General features: G+C 38.0%; 1 protein-coding gene and 1 long non-coding RNA gene across 6 annotated transcripts in view; both read left to right on the forward strand.

Annotated features, from left to right (window-relative positions):
* Nucleotides 1–26,389, forward strand: part of SASH1 (SAM and SH3 domain containing 1) — a 542,727-nt gene that overhangs the window by 261,853 nt on the left and 254,485 nt on the right. The window lies entirely within an intron of this gene.
* On the forward strand, nucleotides 5,363–15,370 carry LOC135411475 (uncharacterized). Its single transcript, XR_010429168.1, has 4 exons — nucleotides 5,363–6,201; nucleotides 9,918–9,974; nucleotides 13,340–13,496; nucleotides 14,805–15,370. It is a non-coding gene; the product is annotated as an uncharacterized LOC135411475 (long non-coding RNA).

Genomic DNA, 26,389 nt, shown 5'->3' on the forward strand with positions numbered 1-26,389 from the left:
TGTGTATTTGTATACATTTTACTTAACTTCATTATCCTTTTAGTTTTTAACTCTTTGCTGTAGGCAGTGTCTCTGGCTATGCAGAAGAGAGAACATATTCTCTTAAGTCATTCAGGTTACTGAAAGTGTTTAGAAATAACAGAATAAAGTCCTTTTGAGTTCATTTAAAATATGACATACCAAAACAAACTCACTCAGGTTGGTATTTGTTTTGACAAATCTGTGCACATTAAGTGTAGTCATTTCGACCTATACTTAACTAATGAATTAAACAAGGTTTTGCTTCCATTTTGCATTCTTAGTGTCTAGTTTTGTGCTGTGGGTACTTCAATGACCCAGGCAGACTGCTGGAATAAGAAAGGTGTCAGGTGTATCAATCCCCAGTCAGGTGGGGATTGATAAGGTGGTAAATTAGGGGTTTGAGGTGGTTTAGTACTAGATCAAAAACATCTCAACCATGGAAGTGGTGAACAATCTGTTCCTGTTCCAGTTTGTTTAAAAGCTCTGAAAGAATATCTTTGTCCAAAGAAGATTACGATTGGATTGGGTCCTTCCTGCTTGCTTACGCTGTTTGGTATTCAGGCAAACTTTAAGGTGGAATGAGGCCTCTGTCTTGCTGCAGCATAAACTCCTGCATGGACTTGGGTTAGATGGACAGATGCACAAGCATATCTTCATGCTTGATATTGGTGAAATTAACGTGGAAAGCTTAGTACCACGTTTTCTTTTACTTTCTAAAGCTAGTTTATATCCTCACAGAGTATAAAGTCCAATATTCTAGCACTAAATGACAACCAAAAAAAATTGGTTCTTTATGGTTAGGCATTAATGAGTACAGCATCATGGTATGAGAAGCCTGTGTAAATAAACTGAACACCAACTCAGAAAACTTTTGTTATAAGCCTTAATATAAAACAGAGCAAAGCCACTGTGGTCAGTAGAAACAAAAATAGCAGTATAGAGGAAAGCACCACAGGATGAGCTGCCTATTGAAAAGAACTGAAAGCTGCATTTTGTAGTGGATATTTTCTGGATTCTCTCTCAACCTTTACGAATAGATCACAGCTGGAGTAGTTGCAGAACTTCACATCTTTGGGGCATGCTCAACAGGGGCTTTTAGTATAGATTCATTTTTCCTTTTGCTGTCTCAAAAGGAATTGAAGTTGAGGTCAAAAAGAACATCTGACTGAAAGTACCCAAGTCAAGATAGCAGGACAATTAAAACAGGGAGAAAAGGGGGAGGATAACAGCAGGACTCAGCAGTCATCAAAGCATGGTAACCTTCGTTGTTGAGCCTGACCTCTTTGCCTTTCAGCTCCCTGTGTTGTACTTACATTTTGGGAACAAAAATAACTGAAAAAAAGAAAAGGGGGGGGGGAAGAAGAAAAAACAGACACCTAAGAATACTATTAATAGCTCTTTGAAATGGGATATTGGTATTGCAGTCTGAATGCTATTTAAACATTGTTTTAAAATGCTAATTTTCCATTTTTAATCTTTTTTCTGAACTGAGAAGAGATATACCTGCGGAAAAAAAACACTTGGCATGTGGTGATTTGAAAATCACTGTCTGTCCCTTGATGTCTTCATCTGACAACATCTATATGTTGCCAGGTTGCCATGACAACTAAGTACAGTTGTAATTGCAACCCTGGAAAGGTAATTCTTTCACTCAAAATGTGGCATACATTTAGCCTGTCTGAAGTTTCAACAAACCATCTTTTAATGACAAGTATTTTGAAAGGCCTGAATGAGGTAGTTTCTTTGATGTCAATTTTTTTTGTTATCTCATGTAGCCTAACTAGAAAGTTATGTTGGCTTTTATTCAGTGGAGTCTGTATTTTTAACCTTTTTATGCCTTATTTGAGTTTCAAATATATGGTATCAACTGTAAATCTGGAATTAACATATGAAAGCAAAATATCACATAAAGTGTTCATTTACTTGTATTGGAAGTTGTGAAAGTAGAAGTTCTTGATACATTCCTTATGCTTACTATCCTTTCGGTTAAATCAAATTACTTCTGTTGTATGGCTGACTGTATTTCCTAAAATTGAAAAACAAACAAACAAACCAACCAAACAAAAAACAAACAAACAAACAAAAGCCAACAAAACCACAACCAAACAGCAAAAAAGCACACCCATCAAACTCGAAAAATAACTGCAAGTGTTTCTACTCAGCAGGCCACATAAGCTTTATAGTACCACAAAAGCAATCTTAAGAATCAGCAAAACTGCAGTAATTCTAAGAAATTTTTACCTGATTTGTATGCCTGTGGAGTGAACTAAAGAATCAGGGAATTATGTGTGCATAGCTGAGCCTTCTTATTCATCTACAATCCTGGATGCTGAGAATTGACAACACTGGCTTCACTTTACCCTGTTAACAGTATGACCTGTCTCTTCCATCCACGATGACATACAGTCTCTCACCATCCATTTCCGTGGCACAAGGAAAGTAATATGACAGTGAACTACACCGCTTTGTAGTAGAGGAAAAAGTCATCTTCCTGGAATGTTTTGGTTGTCATTTAGTGCTAGAATATTGGGCTTTATACTCTGTGAGGATATAAACTAGCTTTAGAAAGTAAAAGAAAATGTGTTACTAACTTTCCACGTTAATTTCATCAAAATGTGGTATGACTCCATGAGGACATGGTAGGAACATTTCCTAGGTTACTGAGTTCTTGCTCACTAAATGATAGTACTGTTATTTTGGGATACTCTGGGATAAACCAGGCAACTTTAGCCTTCAAATTTGTTAGAGATTCAGTGAAAACTGAACATAATTCCACACTATTTAACTTCATATGGGATAAATGCCTGCATTTATCTGCTTATTTTTCTTGGTGATCCCCAACACATAAAATCACTCTCTATAAGACCCATGCAGAGATGTTTGGGATTTTTTTTTCCCCTTCCCTGAAATACAAGAGCAGGGTGGGGCTCTGAATGTGTTTTAAAATCAAGCTGATTTTGCTACCACAGCTTTGCCTTTCCAGCATGCACTTCAATAGTCAGTTAAATAGTTTAAATGCATGAAGGCCATGTTGTAGTTCAATCCCAGCTGGCAACTAAGCCCAGCACAGGCACTCACTCTTCCCCCTGAGTGGGATGGAGGGAGAGAATCAGAAGAGTAAAAATGAGCAAAACTGTCTTTATCTCAGCCCGCAAGTTAACAGGTAAAGCAAATGCCACACACACAAGAGAAGCAAAGGAAGGAATTCATTCACCGATTCCCATGACAAGCAGGAAAGCAGGGCTCTATCACAGATAACAGTGACTTGGGAAGACAAATACCATAACTACAAATGTCCCCCTTCCCCTTTCCTTCTTCTTCAGCCTTCCCCTACAGTCCTCTTGAAGAAGGAGGACTTTGGGGTGTTGGTTGACGAGAAGCTCAGTATGACCTGGCAATGTGCATTTGCAGCCCAGAAGGCCAACCACATCCTGGGCTGCATCAAAAGAAACGTGGCCAGCAGGCTGAGGTAGCTGATTCTGTCCTTCTACTCTGCTCATGTGAGACCCCACCTGGAGTACTGCATCCAGCTCTGTTGGCCCCAAACATAAGAAAGATATGGACCTATTGGAGTGGGCTCAGAGAAGAGACACAAGGTTGATCTGGGAGCTAGCACACCTCTCACATGAAGAACAGCTGAGAGAGTTTGGGCTGTTTGTTCTGGAGTAGAGAAGGCTCCAGGGAGACCTTACAGCAGCCTTCCAGTAAAGGGGGTTTAATAGAAAGATGGAGAGGGACTTTTCACAAGGACATGTAGTGATTGAAGAAGAGCGAATGGCTTCACACTGAAGGAGGATAGGTTTAGATTAGATATGAGGAAGAAATGCTTCACCATGAGGGTAGTGAAACACTGGCAGAGGTTGCCCAGAGAAGTTGTGGATGCCCCATCCCTGAAAGTGTTCCAGGCCTTGTTGGATGGGTCTTCAGGCAACCTAGTCTAGTGGAAGTTGTCCCTGCCCATCCTAGAGGGGTAAAACAAGATGAACTTTAAGGTCACTTCCAACCCAAACTATTCTATGTCGTACAGAATATCCCTTGAGTTAGTCTTGGTCAGCTAGCTATCCCAGCAGTGCCCTCTCCAAAATTCTTGTGCACCCCCAGCCCACTCACTGGTGGGCTGGAGTGAGAGGCAGAAAAGGCCTTGACTCTCTGTAAGCCCTGCTCAGCAATAATGAAATCAGTGTTTTTCCTAGCACAGCCCCATATAAGCTGCTATGAAGAAAATTAACTCTCCCTCAGCCTAAACCAACACATCCTGTCTTTTTTTTTTTTTTAATAATAGGTCTCCTTGTAAGTCTAGACATCTATGATCATTTCAGAAGGACAAGTCCTCTGCAATAACTGTGGCAATATGCCAGCTGACTTGTTTCTTTAACTATTTTTTTTGTCCTTTAACTTATTCAAATAATTTTTCTTTGGCTTGTTTTTTGGTTTGTTTTTTTTTCTCATTGCCCCCTAATAAAACAGAGGACAAAACCATGGTATTATTCAGCAAAATAAAACTTGAATATTTTGAAACAAGTCACAGATGCATCCCTTGAGATGTCCTAAAGCTTATTATAACCAAAGTACTGAGCTAGGCTTTCAATATTTTAACACACAACACAGTAGTGTCTGTATAAGTTTCAGAGAAAGAATCATGATTGTTTAATTTGAAATAATCCTTTTACCTCTGAGGCCTGTGCTTTGCATAGATATGCTGTATCATTTGAGTATTTTGTGTGATCTGGTAAACAGTGTTCTAATTGGTTTTGCAGATCACTAGTTTAAAAAGCCAGGCACACCTTCTACACATGGTAGAAAACAGCCGTTCTGTGATTAAAAGATGTTGAGCATCAAGCACGTAACAATACCAACTGGTAAGGCAAGTGGAGTAGGGAAGGGACAGCAATCCCCATGACTATGAATCTTACTCTGAATATCAATATGGGGAGATATTCTAGTGCCTCTGAATAAACAAACTAGGGTGTGCTGGTGTAATTCAGCTCAGAATTTGCTGCCTAGTATATATGAAATATATGAAGTGTTTTATGTTGAAAGTTAATTTTCTGCACTGGAAATTTACCTAGTAAATCCCCCATTTACTTCCTTCCATAAACTTTAAATACTCACTTTCGTACACAAGAAGGTCAACAAGGATCTTATATTCTGGTTTCTGGTTTATGCTGTATTTGTTAGTTTTCATTTCCTGAAAGCCATTGAGATATAAATTTGGCCCAGTATTCTTGCAGAAAAACAGGTTGTATATGTTTTGAAAACTAGTTATAACTATGCCTTTGATTTCTCAGTCCAGTTGCTACTGTTTCCTGGCAGAGTCACTCTGTTGTGCTTTCAAAGTTTAGAAATTCTCTCAATCCTGTAGTAACTCCACCCCATTAGTTTGTTGGTTTGGATCTTCACCTACTGCACTGTTGTGCTCCAAATTTTCTCCTGGCCTATGAAGGGACAGAATTCTCCTTCTTTGCTTCTCTTTCCTTGCATGCTTGCTGAGTACGGGTTCTTGCCTTCCCTTAATGAGAGCTGTGCTTTCTGACTAACCTTGGAATCATTTACATGCTCTTGTACTCTGCCCCCTGAATTCTCTGTACTGACAGTTTATCTGTTCAGAGTTGAATAGTAGGGTATAATTTATAGATATGTTTATGTTGCATAGGATTAGAATGTAAATTTTTCATAGCTTGCACAGGAAATACAAAAGTGGGAATCCCTTTAGTGTGCTTTCTCAGTTGCCTCAAGGTCCTTCAAAATCCTGTTTCAAACCCACTTGCTTTCCCCCTTTGTTTGACGCTGTACTTAAACAGGACTCCACCTGCTAAGAAAGCAGGTTTTTCACTTTCTGTATTGTGCCTATGCTCTTTAGGGGCTTGGTTCATCTATTGTTATTGTGACTTCATTTACCACTTCAGCACTCCTTTGCACAAAGGCTTAGACAAACTTGGTGCCCACTGAGGTAGCTTGCTTAGCCTGCCTGCCCTTGGGTCAGGGCAGCAATGTCGACAGATAACCACTTCACCTGAGCCTGCTTCCCACAGAGATGTGTTACAGTTCCCTTTCCCACACGCTCCTCCTTAAAGCAAATATGTGTCAACATCCTAATGGTCCCAAGAATTTATAAATTATATATAGACTGCCTGTATCACCTTATTTCTTCTTTGTCAAGGATATCTCATTAGGAAAGAGGTAAGCTAGTCCTCTGGGTGTCCTGATGCTTTGGTATTTCAGTCACAACACACCTTATAGTCCTTATTAATTGAGACTTCAGCATTCACTTAGTGTATGGCCCCCTATCAGGAAATTGGTTTAGGTCAGTTTTCATCTCCCTTGTGTAAATCTCTTTTCTTGTTACATGTGGGAAAGCTGTACAAAAAGAAGCACTCATAGCTCCCACTTCTCCTTCAGTTCATTCACCTATGAAATCTATGTTTCACACATGAATATTAAAAGAGAGGATTTACATGAGGTAGGTGTGAATTAACCTGTAATGGTTTTGCAAATTTCTACATCTGTGTGATCACTGAGGCAAATGGGTGACTGTGTGAAAGAGAAGCCACTTATATACAGTTTTAGCATTACTGTAGAGCCTTCTTGGAGAGGTTTGGAGTCCAGAAGCGTATTTGCCTGCCCATCAGGTGGGACTTGTAGAGTAACGAGTATGTCTTGTATTGCCCACTCAGCATGCATAAAGAAGTTGTTTCTCACACAGAAATGTGATATAGAGATAGTGCCTTGCATACTCTGTAATAGTTCTGCTCTTTAATATGCATACTGCGATTAATACAGTCCTCACAGCCTTTGGTTATGAATGTGGAAATGAGCTAATCTGTAAGAATCAAACTTCCAAAATGTATGATCCATGCCTATAAATCCAAGAACCCATTTTGGCAATGAAATACATGTTTGAAGGGAAAACAGTATTTAAATCAGAGGGTCACACAACATTTTCTTGAAATTATAATTCAATAAAGAAATTGATGCTAATTAGCATTTAAATCTCTCATCTTGTCAGCTCTGTGTGGTGCCTTGTTTGAAGTGAAATGTTTTTCGACAGAACCTCCTAATGCAAAATTTGTTTTCCTTAGTTCTTTGATGTTGTTGTTAAAGGGAAAGACATAAAAAAAAAATCTTTTTTTTTTTTTTTAGTAAAGGAGGGGAATTGATTTGATATTCGTATATGCAAAGTCCCAATGGATTTATCAAGAACTCTGACCTCTCTTCATCAAGAATGGAGAAAAAATGATTTTTTTTTTTTTTTGTATTATAGTTACACCTAGAGGCACCTTCCAAAATCAGCTTTATCATATTTGACATTATACACATCACAAATAGGCCAGGCAAAGATTAAAGTAAAACTGATGTTGTGGTAAGCTGTCCTGTCTGGATTGCTTTGAGAAACTGAATGCAGCAATGGCAGCATCAGCTTGAGGTGAGCTGAAGGAGGGAAAATGGTGACAGGAAAGGCTTCTTACAGGCACACTTATACTCCACCAATTTGTACTTCTTCTGCACTGTATACTCCTAATGCAGTGTAGTATAAAAACATGTGTGGAGGTTTGACCCCAAAAATCCAATCTCCAGGCTCTCCCCACAATTTGCCTCAACACAGAAGGGAAGTTTTCAGACAGGCACAACTCAGCAGGGGGGAAGTATATCAAAATTTATTACTAACATGATAAATATTATAGAAACTAAAAAGCAAATAAATACACAGTATTAATACAATCTTTACCACCCCTGGTGCTCCTCCCACATCAGTTCAGATGTGGGATAACCCTCCAGGACGGTAGTTAGTCTCTCTTTCATTGGGGTATCAGGGAAGGGGTCTTTTGCACCCCCACCAGCTCCTTGGCTTCTGCTGAGGTCTCCTCCTGAACTGCAAAGGAACATTTGCTTTACTAGGTCTTCATCACGAGGTCCAGGGAGTCAGCTTTGAGTTCTTTTTCCCTGGTTTGTGAAGGTTCCTCCCAGACAGTAAGATGTTCACTCTTTCCAGGTTGCAGCGTTTCTGGGTCTTGCTCAGTTTTTTACACCCCAAATAGTTTTCACCAAAAGTCCTTACCCAGAAAAAGCCTGCTTGGTTTGGCTTCTCTCTGCTCCAGCTCCTGCATGTCACAGGGGGGCATTCCTCCCCCCGCATTCCTTCTTCGGTTTTTGGCTGCCCCCACCCAAACCTCGCGTAGGGCCTCTTCCGAGCCCTTCGGCCCATCTCTCCATTGCTCAGTCTCAGCTCAAGGTCACACCCTCTCCCCTGCCATTATGGGGGGGAGAGGGTAGCAGTGAGACTGCTTCCGTCTCTCTCCTCTGCCTGGAATTCTTCCAGCTCTGTACGATCGCAGCTGCTTCTCTGGCTCTGGACCACCCCTCGGCCTGTCTCTGGCTCAGCTCCAAAGGCCGTGCCTGCCTGCCGGGGATGGGTTAGCTCCAACCCCCTGGCTGGCCTCTCAAGTTCACACCACCGCCTCTCCTGGGCAGTGGGGGGGGAAAAGCCCCCTAGCCTTTGGCCACAAGCACCTGGCTCAGTTTCGGTACTGTCCCAGGTTCCTTGCAGCCCGGCTGGGGAGGGGAGAGAGGGCCTGGCCCCCCGCAAGGGGCCTGCAGGCCTCTCTCCTCTCACCTCATGGCTCCAAATCTCTCACACTGCCAACAACTTCCTTCCAGCTGTTGTAATATGCTAATTTCACAGGGGCGAAATACAGCTCCGATTGGTCCCTGATCGGAAACTCACCTGGGACCAACCACTTCCAGCCCCCCCGGGGGGAGCTCAAACCACCACAATGTGCTTTAAGTGCTGCGATAGTACAGTGCATTGTGATCTGCTGTTCATCTTGTACGTGGCAGATGCATAAAACAAAGTATTCCAGGTGTAAGTGAAACAGAAATAATAAAATACGCACTACAAAATATTAACGCGAGGGTGTGTTTGTTGGGGAATGTATGTGTGCATATAGACATTGTATAAGTCATAAATAAACCAAGATTATATAATATAATACACGAAAACAGTGTTCAAGTAGCCTTGTGAAGGTCATCACATTTAAATTTCAGGAACTAAGAGGTGTTGTTGTGAAGGCTTTCTTCCTGGTCTCTATTTAACCTTCTTTTCCCCTCTCCTGTTCAGTCTTTGTGCACAGTCCCTGTACCTGCTTTGCATGTCATTCAATTCCTGTTCAAATAAAACAATTTATATCCTTGTGAGTATTCTAAATTATCATTACACAATCCAAACATTTAAATGTTAATAAACCTGTCACCAGTACTACTGTGAAATTGTATTGATATCATTATCCTCATTTAAAGATAGTTTTATCACAAAAAGCACAAAAAAACTGGATTATGAGTAGTAGGAAGTCTAGAACTGAGGCAAATGGGTTACAGTTTTATTTGCCTGATCCAAGATGTCTGGGATTGTGCTTCTCTCGCTATTGTTCGGTTCAAAATATAGCACCTGCAGGGATCCACAGCTAAGAAGTTTGGACCTACGTCACTTCTACAGATTGGAACCAGACTCCTAGCTGGGAACCTCAACAATGTCAAACACAAACGTTTAACCAACTATGAAAGTTAACATTCTCATTTGTCTAGTATTTCTAGTATTCTGTCTTCTCACACAGTGAATATGCACTAAATTCACCATGGCAACATCCTTAAGACATGACTCTTATTTTTTTCTGCAATATCTCTCCAGCTTTCAAAGAGACAGCCAAACATGAAACAAATGTCACAACAAAATCGTGGGTGTTAGTAATCTTTACAGATCCCCAGGGGGAAGTAAATTATATCCAACTGCATTTCACATACATAGTCAAGTAAAACAGTATCTGGTCAATTTTAAAGATATATTATGCAGCTAGCAGCCAATGTGACACATCATTTTATTATCTGCCTTATGTCATTGTCAGGAATGAAAACTGTAGGACTACCCACAAATGATGACTGAGTTAACAGAGCACTCAACAGTAATGGAAAGTTATTTTTCTTTAGGTCAGACAGAAGAACTGAAGGTTTGGTGGGGATGGCTGGGTCTTCGGTTTGGGTTGGAGGTCTTTTTTGTTTGGGGCTTTTATTTATGGTGTTTTGGGTTCTTTGTTTTTTCTTCTTGAGAAGCAGTACGGAAGACAGTTGTTTAGTCTTAAAATCAAAATGGCCTGTATCCTACTTTAATTTGTCTATATTGAGCATGTCGTTTTCTATTTTAAAGAGAAATCAAATTTTGATGGTGCGTACTGAAAGTTTTAAAGCTTTTTCTCTGAAATTAAATATAAAAAAAAAAGATTAAAAAAGTTACATAAACTCTGGGTGTATCTTTTTTTTTGTAATATCGTAATTTCTTTTCAAGACACCCTGATGACTCTTGAGTAGGTATAAGAAATCATAAGTTAGGATAAATTTGATGACCAGAGTTGAAAAAAATAGAAATCTACATTAAAATAGATTCTTCTTCTCTATGCATAGCACAGAATTAGCTAAAATGCAGGATGCATCTAGAGACTACTTCAAATGTGTTTGTATTAAAGGAAGTTTCATTTCCAGTGATCTTAAATAATAATCAATTGCATGAAGCTTTAAATTTCTAGATGGATTGGTTTATTTTGTTTGTATTATTAATGATGAATTGCAGTTGCATTAATGATGCATCTTCAGTCAATAAACAGCTTCCAGCAAATATTTGAAAACACTGGCAAATCTATTGGTATTTTCCATTAATTAATTTGTATTGTATGACATCTGATTTTCTGCTCAGAAACTTTCTCTCAAAATAGCAATTATTATAATGTGAACTTTGTATGGAATATCTTTTACTAAGAAATCTGATAATTATTGGTTTCCTTATGATATTAAAAATTTTCCATTAGCATCCCTAGTGTTTGTTAACTTGACAATTTGAAATTTTCAGTCCTTCCTCACATTTTAAAGCAGCTCTAAATGTAGTATGATAGTGCTGGAGAGCAGTGAGTGTAGAGAAAACATCTCACAGAGCTGTTTGTGAGAAAATAAATTCTAGTATGTGTTGCTACTCCCAGGTATTTTCTCTCCTTGGATTAGTTTATGTTCCATTTGAGTTTCTTCTTCCTTTGCTTGCTGTGTGCTGTAAAAATGTTAAAGCATTCAGGCTATTTTAATAATCTTTTTAAGTACTGCTAATACTGTCAGTTAGCTGATCCACAGTGGAGCGTTATTAGTCAAATGAGTCATTTCCCATGTTCTAGTAATAAGTGGCATATTTAGAGATATTAATAGCATCTTTAATTTGGGTTGGTGTTGCACTGTTATTTCAGTATATGAGTAGCTTGAAAAGGTCAAAAAGTCTCGCTTCCTTGGGAAGAAATTATTTTTGTGATCTCCAGGCATACCTGTGCCAGCAGTGGGCTTTGGCAGTGGGTGCCGGGGGAGGCACAGAGTGTGCTCTCCTGTTGTTGGCTGGTTTCTTCTCTTGTGTCATGCGTTTGTGTCTTTCAGTCTGTGACTTCTGCTTAGGTCAAGGGCAAGCTTTGACAACGCTGTACCTTTCTGTGACTGGAGCTAAAGGCTGTCTGTTCAGGCTTAAAGGAACTAATTGTAGTGTTAGTATGGTATGTCAAAACATTTGTACAGTCAATATTCTTTAATATTGCACTTGCTTTTAAAGTTTCCTCAAAGTAAGGAAACCCAGAACATCACTGATTGTATTTGCAATAGCCATCAGCACCGCTGCCTATGGAGTTATGTGAACACCCACTGTCTGCAGGAAATACTGCGGTTGTTCAGCCCAATTCAAAAACGTCATTATGGTCAGACAACGCATCACCATTACTGTGACCATTTAGATGATAAGGAATTTTCCTCTTGTCATAGGGTAATATGTTAAATAGAATATGTTAGTAATGTCAACCTTAAAATAAAAGGGTTTCTGTATGTTTGGGGTTTTTTTTCTATTATGTAGCAAAAGATCTTTCCCTTGAAGGTCAGGTACTCCTCAGTAGCATTTTGATAAAGAAACTTTCTGGTTACTGCAAGATCTCTTTAGCTTAGTAGCACCAAAATATCTATCTCTGAATTAGTGAGAAAACTGTAGATCTGCCAGAGCAGTTTAAACATTTAGGAAGCATAGCCAGGCAGAAAGGATATTCTAATGGTTCTGGGGCTGCAAACAGAGAAATGCTTGTTCTCAAATTTATCTTTTCCAACATATAGTTAAGCTGAAGGTCTATTGGCTTGCTGTACCTGTCTGACATCTATATGTGAATCTGTTTTTTGTCCATAGTCAATTCCTTAGTATTTTATTTGCCTACAAGGATAAAAACTTTAGGAATATGTTGCTTTCCTCTTTGATAATGTTGGAAATATGGGCTCAGTGTTTTTAATGTCTCATTAATCAGGAGAGTAAGGAATTTTGCAGGAATGCCATCTGAATTTAGTTAATTGCATGTGGAAGACAAATCCATATTCTAAATACAGCCCTCAAAGGCCCGAAGTTCAAAGGTACCCATGCTGTGCCTACGTAATTCAGACCAGTATCCTGTGTGGAATATATGTGTTACTTTTAAAGCTAAAAACTCATGTATACTTGAAGCTAATATTGCTAGTGGCTGTGCAGGTAAAAAACAATTAAGATATTGTATTACATCAGTATGCTTTGTCGTGAAGAAATAAAATAGCAATAGTTTTTCTACTTGTGAGCAAAACTAATGAATTCTATGACTTTTTTTTTTTTTAATCAGTTCATGTGACTTTAGATTCCATAAAAAATTTTGGGAGGCTCTTTTCTCATGTAACTCTTGTACTGACAACATGACCTGTGTTTCACCTCTTCATTGAAAATGTGGCTAAGAAAATATATTTATAGATGGATGGATGGATAGATAGATAAATCTACATTTTACAAATATATATTATTGCATATTCAATTAATTTAAAGGTAGAGATAATTTTTGAAAATACTATGAATATGATTGACTACATCTGTAGAAATGATATCATGCTTGAGTATTTCTGAACTTTAGGGGAAACTAGGAGAAATGTTTTGCATGCCAAAAGTCAGAACACTTGCTCATATCATTTAATACTTTTGCTACTGAATTATATGAAGGAAAAAATAAAACTAAATGCATCTGAAGCAAATACACAGAGTTTAGAAATAATCAGAAAATACTTCTGTAGTGCTTTATCGATGTTTATTTTCTTCTTGGAATAGATTTAATTTTTCGGGGGTCTTTTCAACCAGTTTATATGGCAACTGTTTGGAGTTCAGTCTGCCAGATAAACAAGCAGAGGAATTAAAAGGAAACTTGCCTTTCAGTACCTCAAGAGACTTCAGGATAATTTTCCATTTTAACCCTCTCAGACTAAAGGAGCTGAAAATATGCAGGGAACTGATGTGCTGGCACCCCAGAGAAGGAGAAAAGCTGCACCTCTTTCTTATGTAGCAGAAACATTTCTCTGTGGACTGAATGGTTGGAAGCTCAAGTGGAGAAAGCTCACTTGACAGGAAGCAGGCAAATGTAGGCTTCTGCAATTTTATCCTTTATGTCCAATGATAAAAAATTTTGATTTGGAAGAGTATGTTTGAAGGTGCCTTTACTTATGCATTGGGTAGGTTGAATGAGGAAGATCCAAAGGCCCTTAAGCTTCAGTTAAAATTCCTGAAAGACAGAATACAGTCTGAATCTCTTGTCTCTGAAAGCAGTTAGGGTAGCTCATGAATAATTTCGCATCAAATAATTTTTGAGAGAGCACAGTCCTCAGGCCCAAAGACTTTAAATCTTGATTAGATTCAAGCCTCATGGGTTGGTCTTGAAATAAATTTATGTATTCAGTGCTAGAAATTAAAAGAAATTGCTGTCTCTTGAAAAATGAGAGTCAGCATGTGTTGAAGAATCCCTTTAATTATATTTCTAGTCTACATTTTTTTTTAAAATTCATTCAACATGATCTTCATTGCTGCCTCCAAAATGAAACTTACCTTAGTTAATTGGCTCCTGAAAGTGAACAGGATCTTACGTAGTTGCAGCGATAAGATGGGCAGTGGGCTATATCCTCTATGCAGAGTTATCAGGACATGCATATTGCTGCTGACAAATCTTGCTGCATTTTCTATTATAATACTTGTTTTTCTTCTGTCTGTATTCCAGACAAGCATGAATATATGCAAACCCCCCTTATTTCTTTGCAATATCTGCTAAACATCAAATGGAGTTTCGATCAAATTTAATTGCATGATTTTAAATATTTTAGAATAACTTCACAATAAGTTATTTAAAAAAAAGATAGGTCCTTTGTGAAAAATGTTATTAGTGGAGTCTTTGAAGCAAGTGCTGGAAAATGGCTTTTCCATTACTTCAGAGGCAGCATTAAAGTACCATGAAATTCAGAGCTTCTGGTTTTATTACAGACATTTTTATACTACTATTTAAGCATTTCTCTTATAGAACTTATAGCTAACAGCCAGCAATTTAAAAGAACTGATATACCTGGAGAAGGATCACCAAACGATCACTTAACAGCAAGTTATAAACCCATCAGTTTTTTTAAGTGTTGTAAATAATTTATATCACTAACTTATATTAAAAAACATATTTGGTTTTAATTAAAATTTTAGTATACGTAGAACTTGCTTTTGTAAAAGGAAGTTGTAAATTTAGCTGGCCTGAAGCCAGTTATTGGATTTTTCAATTTTTTTTTAATCAGTTAGATTGGCCTTTTACAAGTTAAATGAAACTATTAGTTTGTCTCATATAAATGAATAAACTTCCAGAGATCATTCAATTATGGTACTTGGTCACAATAGGAAATTTTCTTTCCTATTGCAGTGTCATCTGCAGTCTATTGAAGAAAAGATTTGCATTTTATTCCTCCCTGGAGACAGGTTATAAGAAAGAAGAATTAGCAGGTAAAATGGAGCAAGTCTGAAATAAAGCACTTGTGTTGACTGTCCACCCTACCATCAGTCTTCCCTTGCCAGCAAATTCAGTGAAGCAATATATTTTCAGACCTGCAGATTATTTAAGGTAGCTGTGGCTGATGACTCCAAGAATGCAGCTGCTAACACCTGGGTTATAAATAGGGGTAACTGCGGAGGAAGAGCAGATACATACCTGTCTCTAAGCCAAAACATTTTATTCAAGGAGCATTTTCAGAAAAAAAACCAGACTAGGACAATGGGAACAGTTTCTAAGAAATATGCTTAAATGGCACTGTGCCAGGGCAAGGCAAGAGTGGTTACAAAATAAGAGCAAAGACTTTGCTTAATATTCAGAGCTATGGCTTACAGGAATCCTAAATGACAGAGGAGCTGGGCAACTCAAGAGATTAGATGGGCACTGCCACACATCTTGCTATGGCACTTTTTGAATCTTGAATAACAACAACAGCAACATGGCCAGTCTTTACGAACAAAGATTTGGGAAAGGTTGTTACCCTTCGAGCCTGCGCAGTGGATTTTTTAGGTGAGACACAGTGTGCGCTGAACTGAGCCCACCCTTTAATTCTGAGGTTCATCTGCCGGGGTCGAGCAAGCTTGGACAGTGGCAGCGAGGTCCTCAGGACGTAGGTTTGTTTAGAGTGACCTTCTCTTAGATGGATGGCCTTACAGGGCTGACGAGCTCCATCTGCCCGGGGGAGTCCCCTGACTGGGAATCGAACCCGGGCCGCGGTGGTGAGAGTGCTGCAACCTAACCACTAGACCACCAGGGGGCCCCCGAATCTTAAATAATGACAAAGGGGAATGGTGTTACAAGCCTCTTCCTTTTGGGAGATATTTGATGAGATTTTGTGAGATATTTGGTGCCTGCCTAGTACAATGAGGCAGGTGTACTCTTCTTCCGTTGCTGGTCAAATGACTGCTCTTTGAGTATGTTGATCCCTGTTAGCATTACAGAAAAAAACTTATTATATTATTACCATAGTGCTTTGTTGTCTTCTCTCACCATGAAAAAGGACAAGGCACAGTGAAGGCTGGTCATTGCTTGGTTGGTAGGTCAGTTGATTGGTTGAGATGATTCATAGGACTGGTTGGTGAAGGCAAAAAGGGGTAAATGATTGTGTTAAGAGAATATTGTATAAAGTTTCTTCTCTTGGAAAAGTTATAAATCTGACGTTTGATCACTTGGAGTTTTGACATTCTATTTCACCTTTCATAAGGTTCTTTCAGAAGTAACAACTACTAATGTGCAGACCAAATTTGACTTCAGGTAATTGTCTCTGACTGCGTTGCAATGCTTCTAAAATAGTGTAATCACATCCTCCTGAAATATGGTCTGGTGTTATTGCATTTTATAAAATAATTGTTCCTTCTTCCCTAAAGCATATGTATTGAAGGAGAATAGGCAAATTGCTTCTGACAGAATAATTTTAGGCAAGCTAGAAAGGAAATAAAGTTGCCTAATGCTTTCCAGTATTAAAGTCTTCTTCCTGTAGCTTATAGTTTTACCAGACTTAAATTTCTGGTTTGGATTTTTCCATGCTTGATCTCTGTCTTTTTTCAAAACATTTTTTTCACCATATTAAAAATGAATCTTGAGACTGCAGGTATAAACTCTTTGCACTAAACAAGGTTCACAGATACTCCATACACCTATAATTATAAGACCAGATCACTGGAAATAAATTTTCTTTGAATTGGTGGACTTAACTCCTAAAATTTTGTGAACCCTTGCATGGTTTTAAGAAGGTGAAACATTTCAATAAAATGTATGTGGCAGTCTTGTGTTTGGATAAGGTAAGAAGTACCTGAAAACTGAGAAGTCAAAAGTTACCAAATATTATATTATGTATAATGTTCTTTCCAGAAATTTAAGGTCAGTTTTTAGTATGATGAATTCATAAGTTTGAAACAATTCACTTGTTTAGTCACTAAAAAGCTAGGGGAACTACACAGAGGAAAAGCAGTGGCCTCTATTTCATTTGATCCCTTTATTGTAGTTGGGAGGCAAAGTTATTTAGATTAAAAATTTTTCATTTTCTATCAGATCATATGAAATATCCTTAAAAATGTAATTCCAATTGACTTAAATGCCCTTTGATGGATGAAAAACTGACAAGCAGTAACCAAAAACTACTGAATTATCAATGAGAGTGCATTGATTATAGGAAGCAGGATCCATTGTGGGCAACACCGGTTGGCGGTACCCTTGCTTATATTGAGCAAAGAGTTTCAGTAGTTATTTCTTGCAAAAAAATGCCATATATTTATAAAACATATAGATTATACTAAACCAGAAGAGGAAAGAATAATTGAAACACCAAACAACTATTAATACAGAAAGGCAGTAACAAATTTAAATTTGTTATGTGACATAGGGAAGAAAAACAGATGCATATTTAGTTTAAAACCAAATCTTGTCATGGTGAGGATATCTGTTTTTATAGTAAGGGCTACAGTTTGGCGCTATCAGGCTCTAGTGCAACAGCATCAAAGCTGCATAGCTTGGTGTTACAAAGTTGTGCACTGAAAGAGGAAATAACAAGTTGAACCTACAATAATGAACCCTTGGTTAGAGATTGATCTCTAACTTGCAGAATAAAGAGGTCCAGAGTGCCTCAAGTCCACAGCATTCACATTAATCCCTTTTAGAATGACTTGATGGTGTTCCTGTTGTGTACTTGTTGGTCTCCCCCAGACTACATAGGGTACCTCTGCCACTCCCAGACTTACTTATATGAGCATTGGGTGTGGAGAGAAGGGGAGAAGTTCAGTTTGTAATATTAAATAGAGAGAAGACCAAGTCACAGCCCACCAGACTGGTGGTTTATGGCATAATGGTGGTGTGACAGCAGTAGTCAACTTCTTTAACAGGGGAGCTGTTCCTGGTAGAAGGTGATGTTAAACGGTGCTGCCTTATTCACACTGCCCCTTGGAATGAAAAGCTGAAGAAAATCCCCACAACCTCACCTCAGTTGTGTCTGAGTGAACACTTTCTTTTTCCTCAAAGAAAGAGACACAGATAGTCCCTGAAACATGACCCCTTATCAGGCTAGAAATCTGTGTTGTTTGGTGGTATATGTGCATCCTCACAGTTGTTTGTGTGGGCTGGAAGGACAATGAGTCTAATTGTCCACTGTAATGATATATAAGTAATGGCCTACAAAGATCGATTAATAAATATGCTAAATGAAGATAGAAAATCATGATAGCTTGTGTTGCACTAGTTCCAAAAAACTTATGACCTGATGGATCGTTGGTCTTTTATATATATCTCCAATGTCTTCCACACCATTGAGATCAACAGTGTATGCTATATGCCTTTAAAAAGCCAGAAGTGACTATACTGGAAAAAAATTCCATCACTCTGATGATAATTGTTTTTCTCAAGCTAATGTGGTTGCTGACTGTTAACCTGAGGATTATTAGGTATTGAATCAATGATGTGTGCCATCTGTAACAATGTAACAACTTAAAATGGCAGAAAGCATTAATGTCTACCATTAATAAATAATGAATATTAATAAAAAGACTTGCATTAGAAATACTGTAGTTGACAGAATCAAGGTGTACTAATGAGATTTACATCTAGTTCTATTAATCTCAAATATCTAGGTTTTGTTTAGAATCTAAAATAGAGATCTAAATCTATATAGAAATCCCCAAGGTGGAGCATCAGTGCGTGTTGTCAAAATTTAGCAAAGTAAAAACTTATGGACGTCTTTGCAAAACCAAGAAAGCTTTTTTTGGTTTGGTTTTTGGGGTTTTTTTCCTTTTTTTTTTTTTTTTAATCTCCACCATATTTCCCGTTCTTCTTTTTAGAGTGGAGCTTTTGCTGAAATGAGAAGCTGTTATGGGATAAATTCTTTGGACAAAAACGTTTGTTAAGCTCGTTAGTAAAAATGGCTACTTGAAAGTATTGTTATTATAGTTATAGAATCATAGAATAGTTTGGGTTGGAAGGGACACTTAAAGGTCATCTCCAGTTCAACCCCCTTGCAATGAGTAAGGACATGTTCAACTAGATCAGGTTGCTCAGAGCATCATCAAACCTGACCTTGAATGTTCCCAGGCATGGGGCATTTACCATTATTCTGGACAACCTGGTCCAGTGTTTCTCCGCTCTCGTTGAAAACCTTCCTTACATCTAATCTGAATCTACCCTTCCTCAGTTCAAAATCATTACCCCTTGTCCTATTGCAATAGGCCCTGTTAAAAAGTTTTTCCCTGCCTTCGAAGGCACCCTTCATGTACTGAAAGACTGCCATAAGGTCTCCACAGAGCCTTCTCTTCTCCATGCTGAACAACCCCAACCCTCTCAGCCCGTCTTCCTAGGAGAGGTGTTCCAGCCCTCTGGATCATCTTCATGGTCCTCCTCTGCTCCAACAGATTCATGTCTTTCCTGTGCTAGAGACCACAGAGCCAAACATGGTACTCCAAGTGGGGTCTAATAAGAATGGAATAGAGAGGCAGAATCATCTCCCTTGACCTGCTGGCCACAATTCTTTTGATGCAACCCAGGACACAAGTGGCTTTCTGGGCTGCAAGCGCACATTGCCAGCTCCTGTCCAGCCTCTCATCCACCAGCACCCCCAAGTCCTTCTCGGCAGGGCTGCTCTTGGTCTGTTCATCCCCCACTTGTATTAATACTGGGGGTTACTCCACCACAGGTGCAGCACCTTGCACTTGCCTTTGTTGAACCTCATGAGGTTCCTATGAGCCCACTTCTTGAGCTTATCCAGGTCCCTCTGGATAGCATCCCATCTTCCAGGTGTGCCAACTGCTCCACTTGGCTTGGTGTCATCTGCACATTTGCTGAAGGTGCACTCCATCTCACTGTGTATGTCATCAATGAAGATATTAAACATTACAGGTCCAATAAGGACACCTTAGAGACACCATTTGTCACCTATGCCCATCAGGACATTGAGTTGTTGACCGCTACCCTCTGGATGCAACTGTGCAACCTACTCCTCACCACCAAACAGCCCACCAATCAAATACATATATCTCCAATTTAGAGAGAAGGAGGTTGTGGGGGGCTGTGTCAAAGGCCTTACATCCAGATAAATGACATGTGTAGCCTTTCCCTTGTCCACTGAAGTAATCACTCCATCATAGAAGGCCACCAGGTTGGATTTGCCTGTGGGGTGCTTAGAAAACTAAAATTCCAAATATGCTTGTCATTAAGATGTAGCTTACTGTTTATGAAAAATACTCCAGAATTTGGTCCCAATATATATGATGTTATTGCTGTACATTGAGGCAGATCTTCCAAGATGAGAGCTACTATTATGAGGCACTTTCTGTGATTTTTCCTTTAAGATGCTACTTGGTCTACGTGCAGTTTCCAGTGAATCCCTTGCTGTTGTGTGAAAAGTATGTTATAAAAGTTGCCTGTGAATATGTTTACATCAGTCACTTTGTATGAAAACAGAAATTACATCTGAGCAATGACCTACAGAGAGAGGGCAAAAGAAGGAGCAGTAGGATCTATGCCAGTAGTATGTCTTATATCTTGAGTAGAATGACTTTCTAAGATTAATTCATTTTAGACAAGAGGAATCACCTTGTTTTATGACCATGTAGTAATCTCAAGGTCTGTACATTAAGTTTTGTCATTATGAAAGGAGGTTTCTGAAGTCACATAAGAAACATGACCTGTTAGAATAATCCAGTGCACAAAGCCTATTTGCAAAGATTGTGTTATAAATCATGATTCATTGTGTGATTGTGATCAGTATGTAGTAGAAAAAAATAATCTTTGGTGGCATATTCTTTTATGACCTTCTTTTTATACAGTTAAATTGCTCTACTACTTTGTTCTCTATCTGAGTTTAAATAGTTTTTACATCTTTGCTTGCATATTTTCACAGGATCTGTTTTATTGCACTGCAACCTTTAAAAGAAAAGGAAAGCTTTCTTTTCCTTCTTTTGTTCTTTATAGAACCTTACATTTGCATTCATGCGTTAATGTTTCAAGCACAAGACTAGGCACATAATAGTGAAGTATCACCTTGCTCATTTTTGACCCAAAATGTGGAAGATGCCTTTTGGCAGAGGAAGAATCCCTAAATGTTCTGCACCACCGACCTGTGCTATAAGTTGTAACCCAGTGGGCGGCAATCAAGTGCTGCTAAGCATGAATGAGAGCTGAAGTAGAAATCCTTCCTCACTGCTGCTTTTCTGCTACAGTATGCCTGAGCTGTCACAGAGGTGGGAATGATTTGGACAACCTTAAAACTGTCACTATGTCCCCTTTCCTTTGAGTTACTGCCTGACACAACTGCAACTGTGTGTTTCTCCCTTGGGTTTTGTATCAAAGGTAGAATTTAGTCTTTTATAAGCAAATAGTTTAGGTGTTTGCAGTCTTTCTGGAAACTTCATTTTCATTGACTCTTAAATTATTTGAAAGTATAGTTTTAGTCTAAAACATGATGACAACACAGACTTGTAACTTTCCTTTATATGACATGAAATCAATTTACACCCTGATTTTTTTTCACTCTTCTATGCTTGAAGTACTTGAAAATATTTCTCCCTGCCAGCAAGTGCAGAGAGCTTACAGACCCTCTATATTTAAATACCCCATGTATTTAAGAGTGTTGCTAGTTACCAAACTTCAACAGTATAAGGAACAACAGATGGAGAGCATAATAACTTTACTATGTCGGTAGAAAGCCAAAAAGCATCAAACTGACACATGTGCCCAAAAGCTCCTAGAATGATACAATTTTTCCCCTAGAGAAATTTGAATCTAAGATCTCATTTGACCCACAAAATGTGAAAGGTACGCTTGGACATATACAGTTTTTAATATAAAAATGCATTTGTAGTAACTCGTTTATATTCAGATCAATACATTCAAGGATCTATAGCCATAATAATTTAAAAATAAATAGTTATAATACTTCACGCTAAGAATCTCTGATACAGGCTACTCTATTATTGAACTGAGTAAGACTTATAAATCTTTTACTTATGTGCAGAATCTTGAACTCTTCTACTGCAGACTATCAAACTAAATGTCATTTTTTCTGCATATTATGATTAACAGTGTGCAGGCCTTTGAAATTTTGAGCTAAGCTTTTCTGAACACATCAGTGAATTATTTTTCTTTCTTTTTTGTTCCAATGACATGACCTCTGAATCAAAACATGCAAGCCTTGCCTTAAAATTAGTCTCTGACGCTTTGAGAGCTAGCCAGCAAGGGATGTGTAAATTATGCAGAGAGCAAATCCCGACTGTGTGTCGTTTACTTGCACAACAAGCTCAACTTTAATTAAGCCAGGGCCTAAGATCCTTTGCCAAGTTGCTTTCAATACTGATTTTACAGTTCATAGAGCAACATCCTCACCTATATGAAAGCCTTTTTAACCCTTCAAAAACCTGCCTGTGGTAGAATGTGTGTGATAAAAGGCAGTCATAATTCAGTAGCTGACAGAAATGCTCTTTGATAAATATAAAAATGTTAGCAGATTGCAGACTTGAATTTAAAGCTGTGGATTTTTAGAATTCTTCAGTGCAACAGGCATAATGATTGACATGACCTATCACTGTAGTGTTGGTATTAAATCTATGAGATTATCACTTGCTAACATCAACTGGAAGGATTAGAAAGAGATGGCCTAAAGGGCACACCCAGGACTTGGAAGTGAGATAAATTCTCATAACTCAAGAACACTGAACCTCCCATGTGAACTGTGAAGGTATTTCCTAGTGAGTAGAATCCATTTTAGGGGAGCACACTCCAGTGTGAATTCTTTCCTCTATGAGCAAATAAAATATTAATCCATTTTGCTTATATTCTACAGAGCTATATATTTCAATTCTATTACAGCTGCCAGCTAGCAACTGTGACTGTTACATTTCAGAGGGATTGTAGCTACAGTAATTTATGTTCTAGTGTATTAAGCATTATTTCTAAAAATTATAGGGTTTGATTTCCAGTACTAAACTTCAGTGTTGTTCCTAGTAGTAAGGTCCATCTAAAATGCTCATTTTAACAAACAAGAAGTTGAAAAATATTGACCACCTGACAAAATTTAGTGATAATTAGATGTAAGTGGTTAAACTTGGTATGTGGTGTTTGTAGTTTGGGCTTAATTCGAGAAAATCAGAGAAAGAAGTTTTAAAGAAGAAATAAAATAAATATTGGAAGGATTTTCCTATTTTTTTATTGTTATGCTTTTTAAAACCATTGTACTAGCTCTGATAAAGGACTTAGTGCCTTAAAGAATGTGCAGAAGCAGAGCTTAAAAGAATGCAGTGTATGTGCTGAACAATAGGTGGGAGGTGGGGCAGGGAGGACTCTTTTGTGCTTTTTTTTGTGTTTGGAGGGGTGTTATAGTGTTTTGTTAGGATTTTTTTCCCAAATTAAGCACCTCTATAATGCTCAAGATCTCGTTTTCTCTAATGAGCTTCAATAGGTTCTCTTTGCTTACTCAGTTAATTTCAAGTTTCTGTTAGACCTCTGCAGAGGATGGGGATTTGGACTTTTAAATAGGATTAAAGGGAAATTTTGACTGTTGACAGTCTGTTTTACAGATATTACTGTATGTCAAATACAGCCAAGTTTGGTTTTGTCATTGGATTTTGAATCCATTTATTTATTAGCAATTTCAAAAGTAGTTTAAGCTTCATTATGCCTAAGACCTTTTGAATTAAGCTCTCTGGGGCTTAATGGTGATGGTTAAAATTGCAAATTGCTGTGAGTCCTGGTCATTGAGCTGAAAGCCATTATCAGGTAGTGCTGTTTCTAGTGCACTGATCATATACAGATCTAATGCATGCCATGATATGTTTTTATGAGAGATTTCCCTTTAGTGCAATCTCTGGAAATATAAGTAATAATTTAATAGTAAATGTGTGTAAATATTAATGCCTGGTTCAGATGAATTATCTTTATCTTAACTGCCAGCAGTGTTTCTTCTCTAATTTCTGTAAGACACTCAATGGATTTTTTAAGTTATGTGTTTGTGTTGGTATTTTAAAAACTCTGTATGGTGCTGAGAGGTAAGTAATAAATGTTAGTTTTCAGTTCATGGTTAGGCAGAAATTCAGTGGTCGTTAGTTTCCCGCTAGGGACCCTCTGTTTTACTGGACTTTTCACTAGGGTTTTGGTTTTTTTCAGAAACTTGCTATTGATAATCATGTAAATATTAGACATGGGTATATTGTAAAGGTTCAATATCTAGTTATCAGACATAGAGACACAGTCTCTACAGAGACTTCATGCCCTTTCGTTTCTATCTGAAGGACTGCATACATCTCCATATCTTTTTTCTAATTCTTTCAGTAGCTTCTTTTAGTATCTTTTTTTTCTAGTCATTATCTGATTTTGTCATGAAATATTCTGGATTCTCATAATTGTGTCTTACTCATTAGTCAAAAAAACTTGTCATGGTTTTCTTTTCCAGCGTCATACAACTCTTGCTCCTCTCATCCCTCACCCAAAGTTCTTGCAATATTCTTCACTGTACTCACTATAACTCATGGGCCAGCTCATCTTGATTTAGTGAATAGTGATTCCATAGCTCTCAGTCCTGAGACATTTTAGAAAATTACTGAGTCTCCATTCTTATGAGCCCAGTTGCTTGTTTCTGGATCTTGAAGCTTTGAACGAGTATATTTTTGGTGGAGTCTACAGATGAATCTTAGCTTGTTTCAACTTCTGGTTTTGTTGATGTTGCTGTTTCACTCCCTACAGTCCTCCTATTGGGTCTTTTTGGAGGGAGCATCTTCTCTTCTGATATCAATTCTTTTTGAGATACTTTGTCCTTGTAAGGTGGCATTTAAGTAAGGACTTCTAGGAGTTTAAAGAAGTTTTGATAGAGATCAAACTTACTGTCTAGAGACATGTCACAGGTTGGAAAGGCTACAGTTGCCTGACTGTGGGGAAGGGGCAATTCCCATAGCTTCATATGTTCAGATCACCAGAAATACAAGCTAGTTAAGAGGAATAGACAAAGTTGTAGATTAATAGTAGCAAATATAAATAAAGCAAATGCACATTATGGAAAACGTAACAAGCTTTTTAAAAGAAGCTCTAGCTAGCATGTGCCAAAGAAGACTAGCATTTAAAACCATCTCTTGCATTTCTTAAAACACTACAGCTCAAGCTCATGTTTGGTGGTGTGTAGTCTACAATAACATCAGGCCAACAAAAGAGTAAAATTTAGGCAGGGAATGTATGTAATATTAACCTAGATGTTACTTAAGATTTCTACAGGGAGATTCACTAGTTACGGAAAGCATACAGCTCTGCTCTTCAGGGCTCTGCTTTTAGGACACTGAATTTCAAAGTGAGACCTTGGAGGCATTTGCCCAGCAGAAGTCAGCCATGGTCTTATTAATCACACTCCACTTCAAAGATGAAAACAAGAATGATACTGAAAATTTCAAAAAAGCCAAGGGTGATTAAAATGGTTAGGGGGCTGACAATTATAACACGAGAAGAGAGATTGAGAGGGGTGGGTTTTACAGCCTGAAGAAGAGAAAGTTAATCAGGGATATAATTGCAATTTTCAGTTAACATGAGGTGGAGGAAGGTTTTAGAGGAAGAGATTGGATTCCTCTGGGAGGTGCGCACAGAGAAAGGACAAGTAGCAGCAAACACTTAGTTGTACGTACAGGGGGGAAAAGTGTTCCCTATGAGGGTTCAGAACTGGAACAGAAGCCTGGGGGGGTTCATCTCTCCACCCTTAAAGATTTTCAGAACTTTGCAACTTGATCTAGCTTTGGAAATGCATCTAAACTTGTAAGTCATCCCTGCTTTGGCAGATGGTTGGACTCGGTCACCTTCAGAAGTTGTTCCCAGCCTAAATTATTAGTTGATTTAATGATTCAGTATTAAATCTTCTACAGGATATTTGATTTGAAGTCATATGGTTAAAAGTCAAAAATTAATACGGCATACACAGAATAGGTTTCAAAATGCCAACCATTATATGTTTGTAAATGCCAACCAGTGTGTGTAAACAGGGAAGAATTCCCAAAGGATTGTTTTCTAGTTAGGTCTTGTAGGAATTTATCCCTTGTTCCATTGCCAATTGATATTTTTACCTGTCACCCTATTTTCCTCCTAAAATAGAAAATATGCACTGACTCGTGAGGTAAAAGGAAAAACCTTTTTCTTAGTTTATTTATTTTTCTCAGTAAGCAAATGTTCATAAATTTAAGCAGTGTTAAAATGGGGAAAAAAATTCCTACTGTCTAAAATATGATGTTACCAAGAGGAAAACTGGCTGTGGGTATTTGAAAACAGAAAATGTCAATTCCTAATGTGTGAAGTAAAACTCACACCTTGTTTCTAATGAAATACCTTGTATAAACTGTATAAACAGTATAAAGAATAGAAATGAGAAAATGTACACAATCTTCTCCATATATTTGATTTATTGAAAGAGAACTCTCAAGTAAACTTACTTAGCTTTCAAAAATTATTATTCTTTCAGTAAACTTTTTTTAGTCTTA

This window comes from Pseudopipra pipra, chromosome 3 (assembly GCF_036250125.1).
Source record: "Pseudopipra pipra isolate bDixPip1 chromosome 3, bDixPip1.hap1, whole genome shotgun sequence".
Classification (NCBI taxonomy): Eukaryota; Metazoa; Chordata; class Aves; order Passeriformes; family Pipridae; genus Pseudopipra; species Pseudopipra pipra.